Source organism: Corythoichthys intestinalis, chromosome 9 (genome assembly GCF_030265065.1).
Source record: "Corythoichthys intestinalis isolate RoL2023-P3 chromosome 9, ASM3026506v1, whole genome shotgun sequence".
In the NCBI taxonomy this organism is placed as follows: domain Eukaryota; kingdom Metazoa; phylum Chordata; class Actinopteri; order Syngnathiformes; family Syngnathidae; genus Corythoichthys; species Corythoichthys intestinalis.
The window spans coordinates 56634619-56653783 of record NC_080403.1 but is presented as its reverse complement, the minus strand read 5'-3'; the positions used below and the strand labels follow the sequence as shown (position 1 = coordinate 56653783).

Below are 19165 nucleotides of genomic sequence, written 5' to 3'. Positions count from 1 at the left end.
AAAATGACAGTACAGTGTAATGTCCGCTTGTTACTTGTTTTTTGGTGTTTGGCGCCCTCTGCTGGCGCTTGGGTCCAACTGATTTTATGGGTTAGTACCATGAGTGAGCATGGTGTAATTATTGACATCAACAATGGCGAGCTACTAATTAATTTTTTTATTGAAATTTTTTCCAAATTTTAATAAAACGAAAACATTAAGAGGGGTTTTAATATAACATTTCTATAATTTGTACTAACATTCATCTTTTAAGAACTACAAGTCTTTCTATCCATAGATCGCTTTAAGAGAATGTTAATAATGTTAATGCCATCTTGTTGATTTATTGTTATAATAAACAAATACAGTACTTATGTACCGTATGTTGAATGTATATATCCGTCTTGTGTCTTATCTTTCCATTCCAACAATAATTTACAGAAAAATATGGCATATTTTATAGATGGTTTGAATTGCGATTAATTACGATTAATTTTTTAAGCTGTAATTAACTCGATTAAAATTTTTAATTGTTTGACAGCCCTACATAATAGTTCTTTTTTTTTTTTAGTTCTTTTCACTTTTTAAGCCGTTTGACCAGTATTGTTATTTTTTGACAATGTTTTTGTACTATTGAAATGGATGGTGGGCAAATAGGGGCATTGGAAATGACTGGCAAATTTTCGCTATTTTAAATGTATGGGTATTTTTAGGCAACTTTTGGCCGAACTGTACGTCTTTACTAGGGCTGTCAAACGATAAAATTTTTTAATCGAGTTAATTACAGCTTAAAAATTAATTAATCGTAATTAATCGCGATTCAAACCATCTATAAAATATGCCATACTTTTTTGTAAATTGTTGGAATGGAAAGATAAGACACAAGACTGATATATACATTCAACATACGGTACATAAGTACTGTATTTGTTTATTATAACAATAAATAAACAAGATGGCAATAACATTATTAACATTCTGTTAAAGTGATCCATGGATAGAAAGACGTAGTTCTTAAAAGATAAATGTTTGTACAAGTTATAGAAATTTTATATTAAAACCCCTCTTAATGTTTTCGTTTTAATATTTGTAAAATTTTCAGTCAAAAAATAAACTAGTAGCTCGCCATTGTTGATGTCAATAATTACTAGGGGTGTCAAACGATTAAAATTTTTAATCGAGTTAATTACAGCTTAAAAATTAATTAATCGTAATTAATCGCAATTAATCACAATTCTTTCAATTCTTTCACCATCTATAAAATATGCCATATTTTTCTGTAAATTATTGTTGGAATGGAAAGATAAGACACAAGATGGATACATACATTCAACATACGGTACATAAGTACTGTATTTCTTTATTATAACAATAAATCAACAAGATGGCATTACCATTATTAACATTCTGTTAAAGCGATCCATGGATAGAAAGACTTGTAGTTCTTACAAGACAAGTTATAGAAATTTTATATCAAAACCCCTCTTCATGTTTTCGTTTTAATAAAATTTGTAAAATTTTCAATCAAAAAGTAAACTAGTAGCCCGCCATTGTTGATGTCAATAATTACTTACACAATGCTCATGGGTGCTGAAGCCTATAAAATCAGTCGCACCCAAGCGCCAGCAGAGGGGACTAAAACTCCACAAAACACAGTTAACAAGTGGGCATTTCACTGTACTGTCATTTAAATCTGTTTGAGCGGGGCATGTGCGTTAATTGCGTCAAATATTTTAACGGGATTAATTTAAAAAATTAATTACCGCTCGTTAATGCGATAATTTTGAGAGCCCTTATAATTCCACAATGCTCATGTGGTGCTAAAACCCATAAAATCAGTCGCACCCAAGCGCCAGCAGAGGGCGAAAAAAACACCAAAACACACAAGTAACAAGTGCACATTACACTGTGCTGTCATTTTGATCTGTTTGAGTGGGGCATGTGCGTTAAATGCGTCAAATATTTTAACGTGATTAATTTAAAAAATCAATTACCGCCCGTTAACGCGATAATTTTGACAGCCCTAGTTTTTAGCAAAAAGTGAGTGGGAAAAAAATTATTTTTATATTGATAAATTATGTGATTTGGTCAAAACTGGCACCTCTGTGAAGTTAGCCCCCCATCAGATGAAAACACAGAAGAGACTGAAAATGCAGTTTCTGCTCTTGCGCTCCTCTTGAAAAGAAACTGCTCTATTTTAAGCCAAAACAATTGTTGTGTTCGATAGAACAATATGTCTATATGCTGCCATAGCATATTCATGGCGCATTAGGCTCCCGAACTATTTTTAATTTGTCCGTGTTACCCTGGAAACCCCCGTTTACAGATGTCGCGCAACCGCTTTTGTTTCAACCCAGGCATAAAACGAAGGTAATTACTTATATTATTCAAAATGTCTGTCTTTTTAAGCTTAGAATCATTAATTGATGTCCAATATTGCATTTGGAAAAAAGACAACTACTTTAAAAAATTATTCACTCGCATATTTTAAACTTTTAAACAAATGACGTCACAATGAAAAAAATGGTGTCTGTATGAAGTCACGGATATCTACCTCATAACAATCGCTTAATTGTATTTTTTTGTTACTGTTGCATTTTTTCCGATATGTTAGATGATAAATAATCGATCCAAACAAAGAAAAATTGAAAAAAAAACAAAAAAAAAAAAACGTTTAAAAGGGTAAATATATAAAAAAGAATATCTCAACCACTCCTTGATGTCTGCGATTTCTGCCTCGTAACCCTTGTTATATTACCATGTTTTACTCCTAAAATCCCCCAAAAATCCAGCTGTGGCCATTCACAGCTGTGTCTTGACACCTAGTGAAACAATCTACATGGAGTTTTTGGATCGAAATAAGGTAAGTACGCGATAATATCCCATTAAAGTCATGGCGTCTGTAATTCTGCTCTCGCGTGCTCTCACCTCCAGATAGGGTTTGACTGACTGAGATTGTGGACAGGTTTCTTTTATACTGAGTTAAAACAGGTGCCACTAATACAGATAACAAGTGGAGCCTCATAAGACCTCTTTGACAGCCAGAAATCTTGCTTGTTTGTAGGTGACCAAATACTTATTTTCCACTCTAATTTGGAAAGAAATTCTTTAAAAATCAAACAATGTGATTTTCTGTCCCCCCCCCCCCCCCCCCCCACATTCTGTCTGTCATCGTTGAGGTTTACCCATGTTGACAATTACAGGCCTCTCTAATCTAAACTAAACTTGCACAATGTGTGGTTGACTAAATACTTATTTGCCCCACTGTATATATCTATAAAACGATGGCAGCACAGACACATTTTTTTACAGCACAAACAATTGACACCATTTTTAGTCATTTTAAATCAAAATGGTGGCTGATTGACCTCAGATTGACCTATAAATTGTAAATATCTGGAAAAACATAGCAGAATAGTAACTTTTTACAGCACAAACAGGTACAAACGTAGCACAAACGATTGAATGCATTACATGCAAAGCTACCATCAACAACAAAGACATCGTCAGAACAGAAGCCATTAAAATACTGATTAAACACCTCGAGCAGCATGCCTTTAAATTCCAATTGCCTGGTTGTTTTAGTGTTCGGAATGTTTATAAAAGTCCGTCACACAAATCTGAAAAACATTATGATTATAAATGAATTACTGAAGGGTTGGTGCAATTATTATGCATAGCTAAATTGCTCATTATAATGAAATTACCATACTGATGACAAGCCAGTGTGACAATAAAACAATTTTGAGCCTGTTGTCAAGGTCAAATTGTTACAACCTATGAGTGTCATGGCTTGAGTTCTGTTCAGTTTGTGCCCTAGTGTTTCTTGTCTATTGTTGTGCCATGCTCCTTGTGTCTCGACCAATCTGCTGCCTCTTGTATCAACCACCTATGTCTCATTGTCTCTTTACCCCATGTCTGTATTTAAAGTGCCTGTGACACGAAAAAGCATGTTTATTTCATAATACACGCGGTATTTTATGCTCCTGAATGATATGGACCGTTTGGATGTGTGTGGAAGCGATCGCTATATTTATTTAGTTTTTTTAATCCCGCGCCATGAAAATAAGTGACTTCCGGCTTCGGTCTTGCATTGAGGAGGAGGGCGCTGTGACGTGTACGGGAGAAGGACTCCTCTTCACTATACAGCCTACTGTTGTGTATGAGGACTAAGGATTCAGCTGATTTTTCAGATTAATACGTTTATTTTTCGCATCATGCCAGCCAAATGGCTGCAGAAAAATCATTATCTGTATGAGGGAGAGGCGTGTGCGCCTTTTTGGAGTTTCAAAAGGTTCCCTTTCACCGTGGATATTGGCCAAAACAAGCCCTACTACTGTGGTACCATTGGACTTACGAGGAAGTGAGTAAACATCTTGTTTTGTATTATGTCAAATACGAATATAGCGATTACAAAGTAAACACTACAAACTTTCTTTAAATAAAGGACTACCTACGTTTGATCATTGATAGGCATGTAAAAAGCTCTCCTCATGCACATTAGCTTCACGTTAGCTACACAACAACTGCAGCCGCCCTCCTCCGGGGAACGAGCTGTAAATTGCTCTCCGCCGGGCGGTTTGCCGATCCGCGAAGACAATCGACAACCCAGTTGTCATGTCAAATAATCCGGGCTAGTTATGTGTGATTTTCCGCTTAGAAGACTTTGAAACATCACTCGGTTCGGGTTAGCATGTCGGGTAGCTGTCACGCCTCTTGGTTTGTTTACATTCTCCGAAGCCGGGGAAGGGAAATGACATATGTCCGATTTAGGTGTCATAAAATATCGTTCGGGAGGTGCGACAGTAAAGGTGAAGTCGACAGTTTTGACCATTATGGAGTAATTTTGCCATGTCGTCCTGAATAAGTGCATTTTTATTATTTCATATTCCATTTCCATTCATACTCCATCTAATCTTGAACCATTTTCAGTCAATCAATGTCTTTATATTCGATGTATATTGTTGAAAACAGCCAACAATTGCATCTGAGATGTAACTAAAAAATTTTAAAAAAATAGACTAATTCACTGCTTTCACTCAAAAAACTTTTAGATCTTATTAAAAAAAAAAAATATATATATATATATATATATATATAGCTTACCTATAAATGCCGTTACGCTTGATAACACACATCACTTAAAAGTTAGGATTTTTTCCCACGTCTTTCAATTGAATTTCTCTCTGTGTCAAGCCATTTTTAAGTTCTAGTTAAGTTTTAAGTTAGTCTAAACTGCAAGTCCTGATAGGATTTTGAGTTTTTGCAGTGTTGAAAATAAATGTATGATACAGGCTGTATTGGAGCACATTAGGGACCAGTGCTACTTGGTGTTTTATCCAGCAATGACTACTGAGCTAAAATTGATAGTTAGCATTATTGAGTCTTTATTTTACACCCTCATCACTCCACAATGCTATGTGATGTTAAAGCCTGTATGTAAGACACGTTAGCCACGCATCGACAGTGGTCATAATTAATACAAAACCTAGCCCTCCGCAGGGCTAACATTACGTGAGCTAGTGACAGTAACGTTAATGTTATTTATTAGCGCTTAGCGCTCTTTATTAGCGCTTAGCGCTCTACTGCTTTAAGATGGCAGCTGGTTACTAACGCTGCCCAGACGCGGCCGAGTCTGTCATTTCGCATCTAGTTTGACATACATGTGATCTCTATGAGACTCATCAGACGCTACCTGCTATCAACGTAGCATCGTGCGGGCTAGTATTTAGCAACGTCGGCGTCATTTGTAGCGGCTGTCGGCTGCGGTAAGGTTTTTTTTTTTTTTTTGCGTCTTCCTCTACGCACGTGACATCAGCGCATTGTCCCGCATTAAAAGTAGTCCGAGCAAAACGTGATGAATACTTGGATAAAAAGAATATCCTGTAAAAATATTGAAGTAAAGAGACAGAAACAATGACATTTTGCAGATCTCTTCGTCGTGTTTTCCTCATTGTGAATAGTTCCCCCTCGACGGGCTGACTGGTCCTTCTCAAGCCATTTATTTCGCTATTGGGGAAAAATACTTGGATGAAAAGAATATCCTGTAAAAGTATTGGAGTAGAGAGACTGAAACAATGACATTTTGTGTCTCTCTTCGTCATGTTTTCCTCGTTCTGAATAATCCCCCTTCAATGGGCTGTATAGTAAAACCGATGAGCCCAGTCTCCCGCTGACGTCATCCACCTGTTGGGGACGCTTGAGCCCTACAATGGTAGGCGTGGCTAACCGGCAGATTAAAAGACTAATTTCTCGTCATCTGCGCTTTGCTAAATTGTTGTATAATGTCGAATCGTCCCAAAATATGATTCTAATTCACATAATAATGCTATTTAAGACTTTTTTTTCTCCTGTCGTATGCTCTTTAAGGGTCATTGTCTATCCGAGTATCGTTATCAGTGTCCAAACCCTCATGTTGATTCTTCCCAAAGTAAGTTTCTGATTCCCGTTTTTTTGTCTGAGCCCCCCGCTGCTTTTGTGTTCACTTTGTTTTTCAGTTTTTGATTATTAAAGTATTTTGGGGTTCCCCATCACACCCTGCCTGGCCTTTGCGTTTTTGCCTTGTCTTTGTTTTTCCCTGCATTTGGGTCAACTCCTGCCATCAAATCCTGACAATAAGGTGGTTGGAGTCGGAGTGGGAACCTCTGGGTATCTCACGATACGATACTATACGATACTATTTGGGATACCATGTTTTGGCTTCTATTGTAATGTTTGTCTTTTTTAGCACAAACCTCCTTTAGTCCAAACCTGCTTAAATACAGGATTCTAAATGATCCATGCCTCTGTTTTTGCAGTCAAAGCCAAAATGAGCCCAAATTTAACACTAATAAAAGGACTAATCTGAGCAAACACTTGAGGGTGACGTACACAATCTCTACTCGCATTAGTCTAATGTTGTTGTCACTTGAGCAGACTGCAAGGCAACGCTATTGCGCGCTGCGAACTAGAGGACGGGAGAAGAAATGCAGCCACTGAATTGTTTATTTCCCCCAAAACACAAGTGCGTGATGCATTATGGCTTTACGGGTAGTCCCCAGTTTACGAGCGAGGTCTGTTCCTGCGCTGGTGATGTAACCCGGATCCGCGTAAATTGGAATTAACCCTTTAAATACCTCTACACCCCCCCTAAATATATATATTTTTTTAAAAACAATCCAAAACCATTTATTATACGCTGTGTTGGGAGTAACGCCGTTATAAATAACGCCGTTACGTAACGGCGTTATTTTTTCAGTAACGGGGTAATCTAACTAATTACTTTTTCCGCCGTTACAACGCCGTTACCGTTACTGACTGTCAAAAGCGGTGCGTTACTTACTCTGAATAAATTGGAGAAACTACCAGCCGTGTCGAGTCGACTCGCTGCTCTGTTGATTTATCATCCAAGACTCGGGGTGCGTTCAGGTTCGAGAATAGCGCACATACTTCTGACTCCAAGCTGTTTGTCCCTGCTCATTCAATTAGACAATGCTTTCCAAAGTTTGGTAACGTTTCTCTGTTTGCTACACCTGATGCTAGCCTCGTTCCCATCTCCCACTGTCAGCCAGCAATAATTCTGCTTCCATCTTGAGGACGGCATACGCTTTGAAGGTGATGTGAATTGTCGGGAAACGAGCCTACCTAAATGGAGCCCCTCGAGAGATGCGATGGAAATGATTGTGATTGGCTGAGGGTTAGAGTCATGTGTCGTTGTAAGCATTCAGAGGCAGTGATTTCACAAGCAAACCGGAACAGCGCGTGCGGCAAACACACACACGCAAAACAGATGCACATGGTCGGGATGGCAGAGCATTCAGAAGAAAAATTGTCCTTTAAGAGGTGGAGATATAGACACTATTTGAAGTTTGTCGAAATTAAAGGAAAGAACCTGCATGTAATGTGTAATTTATGTCCCGGGACAAAGCTTTTGTCGACATCTATGGTAAGCAATTCAAATCTGCTGAAGCACCTAACAAGTTAACTACCTGTCTGTTCTTCTCTATTCCACTGACTCGAATACTGCTCAGAAAATTTCAAATTCTTTGACATACAACAAGTTCTTTTTAAAGTAACGGAAATAGTTACTTTCCCTGGTAACTAGTTACTTTTACTATAGAGTAATTCAGTTACTAACTCAGTTACTTTTTGGAACAAGTAGGGAGTAATGTAACAAATTACTTTTTTAAAGTAACGTGCCCAACACTGATTATACGTCATTCTACTGTCCTTGCCAAGACGTCGGAGCTAAGTGCTAGCTAGACAGCGAGCTAAGTTCCGAAATGACGATGTCAGATGTCTGTGTGGTTTGCTGACTTTATTCAGCTGCTCATGACATCAACACTTGCAGAATGACACTAAAAATGAAATTAAATCAGTCTCATCTTCAATAATAGCAATTGAAATTTGTGTTTAAAAGTAGCTGCTGATACAGCAATAACAAACGATTAGCATATATCAGTTAGCGTCCGCACATCATAATTTTTTTTTTACAAAAACCCGCCTCAAGGATCCGACCACAACTGAAAACGCACAATAAATATTACAAATATACAGCTGTCGCCTTTGGATGCTTCACAAGCAACAAATGTCCGCGCAGGCTGTCACCTCTGTCACTCGGCTGCTCTGTGTCCGTGTGTGGGGTGGGTGCGTCTGTACATGCGCTCGCGTACGAAAGTACTACCTGCTCTACGCTTCCCGCGCCAAAATAAAAGCATGCATCACAAAACAAAAGTCAACATTAAAAAAAAATAAACGTTGTGACTCAGGCGTCGTAAAGTCAAAATCGCGTAAGTCGGGTCTGTCGTAACTACTTGTATATCTCAGAAACAAGTTTTTTTTAAACACCCCTAATAGACCTTTCTTGCGGAAAATTCGGTAGCAACCTGTTGGTTCCTTTTTATGTAAACAGCGACACCTTTTAAAACGATATTTAATCTTTTGGGATACTTATTGGGATATGTTAGTAATTTGATATATTGTATTTAAAAAAAAAAAATGAATATCATAGATGGTAGCTTTTGCATTACATGCAAAGCTACAATCAAATATGTGTTTTATTGACTAATATAATACATTTGTATTACCTAAAAGCCCAGCCTTGAAAGAGTAAATGAACTTGGAGCGGGCAAAAAACATTAATTTTATATCTATTTTTAAACACTATAAACTACATTACATTGATATCCAATTAAATTACAGCTTTCAAATATTAAATAATCAAGGGATTGTTTTTATCCCGGAAGGTACTTATTGAATTGAGCATTTGATTACCAGCAGGAGCTAAAAAAAACACACAAAAAACAATTCTAAACTCACCCTGATGTCAGTGTGTAGTTATTATCAAGCAACCAATTGTTCAGTATTTGCATAAGGATTGATTATGCAGACATTCATTCATATATTAAACATTCAGAATGCTAGCGAGCGCTCTGAAAATTGCAGGGTTTGCTATCAAAACAATAGCTGTGTGATTGTCAATAGCTCTGCCCTTACAAACAGCCAACACAAACAGTTAGTTGTATGTGTACCCAATTTGAACAGTAATACCTTCAGCAAAATTAGCAGCAAATAACAATATTTACATCCCAAATTTTACAAAATTGAAAAAAATACATACATACTGTATGCCGGACGTGACTAGAAGCCGCATGTGTCCAAATCTTAAAGTGATCCTCGATCTTTATGACAAGTAATTCTTAAAAGATAAATATTAGTATGAGTTATAATAATTTAATATTAAAACCCCTCTTAATGTTTTCGTTTTAATAACATTTCTAAAATTATTTTAAGTGATAGGTCGCCATTCTTGTTACGTCCAAATGCGTGACGTCACCGGGCCGAACTTCCAGCGTGTCACTCTTAGCTACCCCAACATGTCGTCGGTTCTGCCCTTCCAATTTGAACCAGATCGGAAAAGTGAAGAGCAGGACAGCACTGTCGGTCGTTCACAAGACGAACATCAAAGGCAAAATGAGAACAGGAAATACAGTACCTTATAAGAGAAGAATTGGGCAAAACTGGTGATGTAGTGCGTCTCACTGACAACGGAGCGAGAGAGTGTATGCTGTTGAGAACTCCGGTTTTTGTTGGCAGATCTTCAAGGTAATATGTCGCGTTTTCAAACTTATCCTAGTATAATTATGTAGTGTCCAGAGCTGTCGTATGATTTACATAGCCAACATTTTGACGGAAACAAATCCTGGAATCAAGTGTACTCCATGTCTTGTACATTGTAAGGCGTGGTAGATAGGATACGTGCATAAAAGTACCAAAAAGGGGAGAAGCTTCCACTTATGCACATTTATTCACAAAAAAATATATATATATTTTCACCTTGACCACTCCTCACCCGGGAGCTCAGCGGTACGCACACACGCGTTCCCAGACGAACTCCAACATAAAAGTAAGGTCCATGTCAGAGTAACTGTCGTCACTGTAGCGTGCCATAGTGCTTTAATTATTTGGTATGATTTGGGGAAAACTCCCACGAAGAATAGTCGACAGAAAAAAGATAGCAATAGTAATCCAAATCCGCGTTTTTTCACTCACTCAAAGAGTCAGGAATTAGACCGATCTCATGGCAATGTTGCAACCACGATCAGGCCGTCGAATCCACAAAAGAGACTGATCCGAAAAGCCGCTGTGGGACCGACAAATCCAGAAATTAGACAGATCCAAAACCAATATTGCCGCCGCAGTGGGGCCGTCAGATCCAGAAATTAGACGGATCCCTTACTTGACTGAGGATTCAGGAAAAATGTCCGGGCGCCAGTTGTAACGTGTGGTAGGCAGGATACCAAAAAGGGGAGAAGCTTCCACTTATGCACATTTATTCACAAAAAATAATAATTCCACCTTGACCACTCTCGTCACTCCACTTATTACTATTTGACTGGAAATTGCATCCAAAAGCAGCACATCGTGGCATTTTACTTTGCGAGTTTAGGCAGCAATACCAAGTTGTTGTATACGCTACACATTTGGAAACATCCCATTTACGTCATCACTGCGAGCCCGCAAAACAGGGCGCCAACTATCGGTCAAAATGTGTACTAAATATTATAAAATATTGTCATTGATTTAACATTTTATGTGTTTCTAACAACATATTTTTGTACAAGAGAACAATTCTGGTTAATTAGAGCCTACATGTACTTAAGCTAGAGGATCACTTTAATATAGGATATTTACAGTTTTTACACAGAAATATTAGATTAATACTATATACAACCATTATAACATCCATGCAGCCAGTGCGTCCAGTCCACGCGTGAGAAAAAATTATTAAACTAGAAACTGCCATTTCTGGAAAAATTATTATGGGGCTTTGCAGTGGAAGATACAGATCTTAGCCCCGCCCATGTTGATTTGGGGACATTTTGGAGACAAAATCAGGTCACTTCCTGTTGATTTGGAGACATTTGGTAGACATGTCTTGTTGATAACTGGTCACTTCCTGTTGATTTGGGGACATCTGGGGGACACGTCCTAGTGCTATCAGGTCATTCTTTTTGATTTGGGGACACAGGTATTTTTGGCATTGAAAATGAATGGGAAAATTGGACACACATGGCCGTCAATGGCATTGACTTACATATGCGTCAAGAGAATCCAAGTACATTGGCATCAATAGAATCGACATACCTAGCTGTCAATGGCATTGGCGTGCATAGTCCTCATTAGCATCTGTTCACATGGGCATCAATGCAAAGTAAATGGCATTGCAGATGAATGGGAAATTTGGACTCAAAAGGCTGTCAATGGCATCCCATTAGAAATGAATGGGTTAGGGGTTAGGGCGAATGTCTCGCCAAAAACTGTATACACCTTCCATACGGTCCCGGAAATTTTTCATGTCCAAATTATTTGATTTTTGTGAAAAATTGTAAGACTAGATATTTTTTTTCCCTTTTCGAAAAGTCTGTGTTTACAGGCGAATGGAATTTTTTTTGGAGTAGGTCGACAAAGTCCCTGTGTCACGCGAGAATTCCGGTTGTTTCGATTATAGTGACATTTCGGGGACAAAATCAGGTCACGTCCTGTTGATTTGGGGGACACGTCCTGTTGATATCAGGTCACTTTCTGTTGAGTTGGGGACATTTGGGGGACACGTCTTATAGATATCAGGTCATTTCCTTTTGATTTGGGGACACAGGTTTTTTTGGGGTAAGTTGGCATCAATAGAATTGACATACGTGGCCATCAATGGCATCTGTGTACATGGGCATCACTGCAATGTAAATGCCATTATGAATGAATGAGAAATTTGGATGTACATGGCCGTCTATGGAATCCAAGTACATTGGCATCAATAGAATCGATATAAATGGCCGTCAATGGCATCGACTTACATATGCGTCATTGGAATACAAGTACATTGGCATCACTAGAATTGACATACATGGCTGTCAATGGCATCTGTATACATGGCTGTCAATGCGATGTAAATGCCATTGAAAATGATTGGGGAAATTTGGACGTACATGGCCGTCAATGGCATCGACTTACATATGTGTCAATGGAATCCAAGTACATTGGCATCAATGGAATTGACATATATGGCCGTCAATGGCACTTGTGTACATGAGCGTCAATGCGATGTAAATGCCATTGAAAATGAATGGGAAATTTGGACGTACATGGTTGCCAATGGCATCAACTTACATATGTGTCAATGGAATCCAAGTACATTGGCATCATTAGAATTGACATGCATGTCCGTCAATGGCATTTGTGTACGTGAGCGTCAATGCGATGTAAATGCCATTGGGAATGAATAGGAAATTTGGACGCACATGCAAGGCCATCAATGGCATCGATGTAGATGCGCGACAATAAAATACAAGCACATTGGCATCAATACAATTGACATTAGGGCTGCAGCTATCGAATATTTTAGTACTCGATTAATCGATGGACTAGTTAGTTCGAATAATCGAGTAATCGGATAAGGAACATAAAAAATTAACATACCTAAGCTGAACCTCAAACAGTATAAATTTATTTTTTAAAAATGAGGATCTATGTAAAACAAAAGAACAATTGGCTAACTTGGCTTAAAGTCCACTAGCCTAAATGCTATAAAATGCTAAAAAATTTTTTTTTACAATGCTCTAAACAAATGGTTCAGACACATATTCCCACAAAAAAAAAACAGCTAAATATACCTAAACTAGATTATAAACGCATTAAAAAAACTTTAGCTCAAACAAAAAGCTTACGTTGGTCTTAACAGGGAGCAGTTGGATCCAGCCATGTGAAAAGAGGCAGACGAGACGGCTGTGTATCCACCCTAATCAATAAAACTAAATGCAAACACTTTCAAAATAAACCATTAAAACGCCACTTTAATTAAACGAAACTCGAGGCAACCAAATTTAATTCGAATATTTTTTTCTAATCGAATACTCGAGTTAATCGATTAATCGTTGCAGCATTAATTGACATACATAGCCGTCAATGCGATTTAAATGCCATTGAAAATGAATCGGAAATTTCAACGTACATGGCCGTCAACGTCATCAACATAGATATGCGTCAATGGAATCCAAGTACATTGGCATCAGTAGAATCGACATACATGGCTGTCAATGGCATGGAAATGCATAGCCTTTATTGGCATCTGTGGACATGGGCGTCAATGCGATGTAAATGCCATTGGAATGAATGGGAAATTAGGACGTACATGGTCGTCAATGGCATCTACTTACATATGTGTCAACGGAATACAAGTACATTGGAATCAATAGAATTAATTGACTTACATGGCCGTGAATGGCACCTGTGTACTTTACATGGGCGTCAAATGCGATGTAAATGCCATTGGAAATGAATGGGAAATTTGGACGTACATGGGCGTCAATCTATGTACAGGGGGTGTCAATGCGATGTAAATGCCATTCGGATTGAATGGGAAATTTGGATGTACATGGTTAGGGTTAATGGCAACGACATACATATGTGTCAATGGAAATTAAGATTTTTAGACAACATTTCTGTCTTGGTTTTATAGCTGTAAGTGCTATTGTGTCCAGGTGAGTGCTGATCTTTGACATTAACGTAGCAAAGTTTTTCTTGAAAATCTGTGTACCCCTCCTCAATTTCTTGTGTTGAGTTATCATACTTGCCTGACCTTTTCAAACCGTCGCCCAAGGCCAATGTGTACCCTGCCGACATGATTACCCTTCATGCGTTCCCTATGTCGGCTCGCTTGCCACTCTGACACGAGAAACCTCACTTGAGATGCCATCTCATTTTCTACTTTCACTTTCCATCACGTTTCATCTGCTCTTAACCCTTTGATGCACGACATACGTGCACCCCTTCAAAAATGACCCACATTCATAGTGCTATTCTGGTTTTTTTTTTTGTTTGTCTGAATGGGATTTCTTCGGCGCGCCGCACAACCCGAACTGTTTGACCGAACGGCACGGTTCGAATATCAAAACGACCGGAATTTTCATGGGACGCGGGCAATTTTTCGAACGACCCCGAAAAATTTTCCGTTTGCCCGTAAACGCCGATTTTTCACAAATTTTTCGGGAAAAAATACACATTTAAAAATGTATCTAGTCCTGCAATTTTTGACGAAATCACATAATTTTGGACATCAAAAAAAAGTATTCCCCGGAAATTTGCCAAAAACTTTCCCTTTCATTTTTAATGGGATGAAACGTTGGTTCAAATTTCCCATTCATTTCCAATGGAATAATTGAATTTACAGTACATTGATGCCATTGAAGGCCATGTATGTCGAATCTATTGATGCCAATGTACTTGGATTCCATTGAGATTTATGTAAGTCGATGCCATTGACGGCCATGGACGTCCAAATTTCCCATTCATTTTCAATGCCAAAAAGGTTCATGCTCCCAAATCAACAGGAAATGACCAGATATCAATAGGATATGTCCCCCAAATGTCCCCGATTCCATTGACGCGTATGGAAGTTGATGCCATTGACGGCCATGGACGTCCAAATTTCCCATTCATTTTCAATGGTATTTACTTTGTTTAATGCCATTGACGGCCATGTTTATCGATTGTATTGATGCCAATGTACTTGGATTCCATTGACACAACTGTAAGTCGATGCCATTGACGACCATGGACGTCCAAATCACCCATTCATTTTCAATGGCAAAAAGCAAATGTCCCCAAATCAACAGGAAATATCCAGATATGACTAGGACAAGCCCCCCAAACGTCCCCAACTGACCTGATATGACCAATACACGTCCCCTAAATGTCCCCAAATAACCTGATATGACCAGGACACGCCCCCCAAATGTTGCCAATTGACCTGATATGACTAGGACACACCCCCTAAATGTCCCCAAAAGACCTGATATGACTTGGACACGCCCCCAAATATCCCCAGATGACCTCTTATGACCAGGTCACGCCCCCCAAATGACCTGATATGACCAGACCACGCCCCACAAATGTCCCCAAATGACCTAATATGACCAGGACATGCCACCAAATGACCTGATATGACCAGGACACGCCTCCCAAATGACCTGATATGACCAGACCACGCCCCACAAATGTCCCCAAATGACCTAATATGACCAGGACACGCCCCCAAATGACCTGATATGACTAGGACACGCCCCCCACATGTCCCCAAATTACTTGATATCACTAGGACACAACCCCCAAATGTCCCCAAATGACCTGATATGACCAGGATGTGTCTACCAAATATCCCCAAATCAAAAGGAAGCGACTTGATATTGCCCCAGAAATGTCCCCAAACCAACCTGGGCAGGGCTAGGATCTATCCCCACACAGCAAAAACCCAGAGTAATTTCTCCAAAAATTGCAGTTTCTAGTCTCTCATGTTATTTCATCCTGGAAGAGTTTTTCCTCAGTCTATGTTTTGAAATCCATTCATTTCATGATTGAATACACCAAATATCATGTAAGATGTAGTACAGATGCACTCCAGGACAGCAGTTGAGGGTTTTGACTCTTGATTCTGCAAGTTTTCCATGTTCTCAACGAGCAAACAAACAGATGACTAAGAATTAAATGCAATAAGTAACTAAATATGAAGAAATGTGCTTGTTTGTTAGCACGCAAGTTAACCTTTTCCGAATGAGTGGAGCTTAAAATTAGAATTATCACGTGATTGGATAATGATAAAGGTTGAATTTCATGTCTGGTAGAAGGATTAAAAAAAAAAAAAACATTTAGTGCCTTTGCGTGCTCTTTAAATTTATCTTTAAAATCTGTTACTCTTCGTGGTTTTTATGAATAAGGCTGGGCTGCAGAGTAAATTGATCTGTATCTAAAAATGATATTAACCTAATGAAGAAGTTTGACCTTTAATTCACTGTAGTCTTGCTTTCTATGTGTGCTTCAGTGCTGAAATTGCAGTACTTTTGTCAGAGCAATAAGGTCATCTTTTTCTGTTTTTTCATCTCGGAAAAGTCAGGTAAGTGCAAGGTGGTAAATGTCAAAGATATTTTTACTGAGCAAGACTACCCACTTTATTGGAAAAGCCAAGACAATATTTGCCTCAATAAACTCACATCTGAATGCTACCAGTGATAATTGTGCAGGTTAAAATGCAAAAAGAGTGAAAACCTTGCTGGACTATTATTATTACTATTTTCCAGTCATAGTCCCCGTTGCCCTTTTCTCCCAGTGAGGGATATTGAAATGTAGAGAGGATGCACAACCTGGGCAGGACGAGGTACCAAATGACAGGATGGATGGATGGACGGTACGAAGAATTGACAGACGGATTGTACGGAGAATGAATGGATGAGTGGTTGTTACTGTAGATAGGATGGATGGCAAAGAAAAAGGATGGATGGCACAGAGAATGGATGTCTGGATGGATGAATGTATGCGTGGATGGTACGCAGAATGGACGAAGGCGTGGATGGTACAAAGACTGGATGGATGGCAGGTACGGAGAATGGATTTATGGATGAATAGGTGAATGGGATGGATGGACGGATGGATAAATGATTGGTACGGAGAATGGATTTATGGATGGATGGGTGAATGGTACGGAGAATGGATGGATGGCAAAAAGAATGGATGGATGGATGCGTAGACGGTACGCAGAATGCATGAAGGCGTGGATGGTACGCTGACTGCATGGGTGGCAGGTACGGAGAATGGTAAATGGTGTTATACTTATATAGCGCTTTTCCACCTTTCAAGGTGCTCAAAGCGCTTTACACTACATCGCCATCTACCTACTGGTGACGCAGCACCAGGAGCAATGCAGGGTTCAGTATTTTGCTCAAGGATACTTAGGCGAGTTCATCAGGGTAGAGAATCGAACCCACAACCTCTGGGTTAGGGAGACAACTGCTCTACCACTGAGCCACGCCATCCCCTTAGAATGGATTTAGGAATGGGTGAATGGATGGATTGATGGGTGGGTGAAAGGTACGGCGAATGGATGGATGGTTTAGTGGATATTACATAGGATGGGCGGATAGCACAAAGCATGGGTTTATGGATGGATGGATGGATTGATTCATGGATTCATGGATGGATGATGGTACGGCGAATGGATGGACGGACGGACGGATATTACATGTGATGGATGGGTGGATGGATGGGTGCATGGATGGATCAGTGGATATTACATATGATGGATGGCAGAGCGGATGGATGGATGGATGGTACGGAAAAGGGATTTTTGGATGGATGTATGGATGAGTGAATGGAACGGATGAGCGGATGGACGGACGGACGGACGGATGGATGGATGGATGGGCGAATGGTACCATGGATGGATGGATGGATGGATGGAGTCCAAATTGGATGAGTGCATGGGTGGGTATAGAATGGATGGATGCTTGGATGTACCATGGATGGCTGGATGGATGGATGGAGTCCAAATTGGATGAGTGCATGGGTGGGTATAGAATGGATGGATGCTTGGATGTACCATGGATGGCTGGATGGATGGCACAGAGATGGTAGAGAGGATGATGGATGGAGGGACAGATTCTAATTTAACTCAAGAACTGATTAAATACTGTATATTGGTCATCAAATGTATGTCACTCATTTGATACTATTTAAAGCTTGCTTTTTTGGTAATAGTAATGGAACACATGAACAGAAAACATGCACAAAACAATACATATTCTATGCCTAACCTGATAAAAGATTATGAAAATAGGCAGTGACAGTTTATTTATTTATTATTCAGTTTTTACTTAACCAGGATGTCCCATTAACTCTTTTTCGAGGAAGACCTGGCCAGGACAGACAGTAGCACAACCTACAATACTATAAACATTCAGGTTGAGTTTAGCCTTGAATCCCTTTAATGGAAACAATGTAATCCAGATTAAGCACATTTTGGAAACTATTCCATGGCATAGGAGCGGAATAAATATCATCTTTTTATTTTTACCTAATTCAGTGCAAACATTTGGGACTGAAAGCAGGTAATGATCTGTGGAGTGCAAAGAGTTAGGTCAAGTACTTTTTAGTTTATGATTGTAACAAAACATCATGCCTGGGAGGAATGCAGTATGTTCCCACTTGAGGCAACAGCTCAACCATGACTGTGCTTTCTTTGACAGCTTGGATTTGATTTCATTTTTTTGAATCATCAAATAGTTCATAGCAAACTAAAATTGTCCAAAATGTCCTGTACCGTCGAAAATAAGATCAATCTAAGATGGCTCATTGTTTCTATAAAGTTAACGTTATTAACTTCAATCGTTTCCAAACTTGATTCTGAGAGTCAATTCTCGCCCTTTATAATGAACCATATTTAAAAAAATAAGTTCTAATCTTGCCTTGATTGACATTCACGGCTTTGAGAGGATATACACAGGAGAAGACCACATGCATAACGTGTCTAACGTCAGTTGGAGCAGAAAGTCCTGTTAATGAAGCCTCATAGAAACCGCTCCAATGGCCAAATATATATTTACTGTCAAGCAGCTGCCATATTTGCAAATCAGTTGAGAAAAAAAAGGCTGCTGGAAGGGAGTAGAAAGCAAAAGATGACATCAACCCAAACATCAGACAAGCAGGAGGAGCTCCTCTATTCAGAAGCAGATCTGCTGAAATGAATACTCATCAAAGCGATTATTTTATTACCCTGTGTGGATCGTGGCTGCTTTAAAACAGGCCAGTCCCACGTCAACAATGGTCTTGCCCTCAATTCAGAGGCAACCTTTCACTGTCCCAAATGTCGAACACAACGTTCAAT

The 19165-nt window shown here is 39.1% G+C and overlaps 1 protein-coding gene across 3 annotated transcripts in view; it reads right to left on the bottom strand.

Moving 5' to 3' along the window:
* Positions 1 to 19165, bottom strand: part of cpne5b (copine Vb) — a 276730-nt gene that overhangs the window by 191720 nt on the left and 65845 nt on the right. The window lies entirely within an intron of this gene.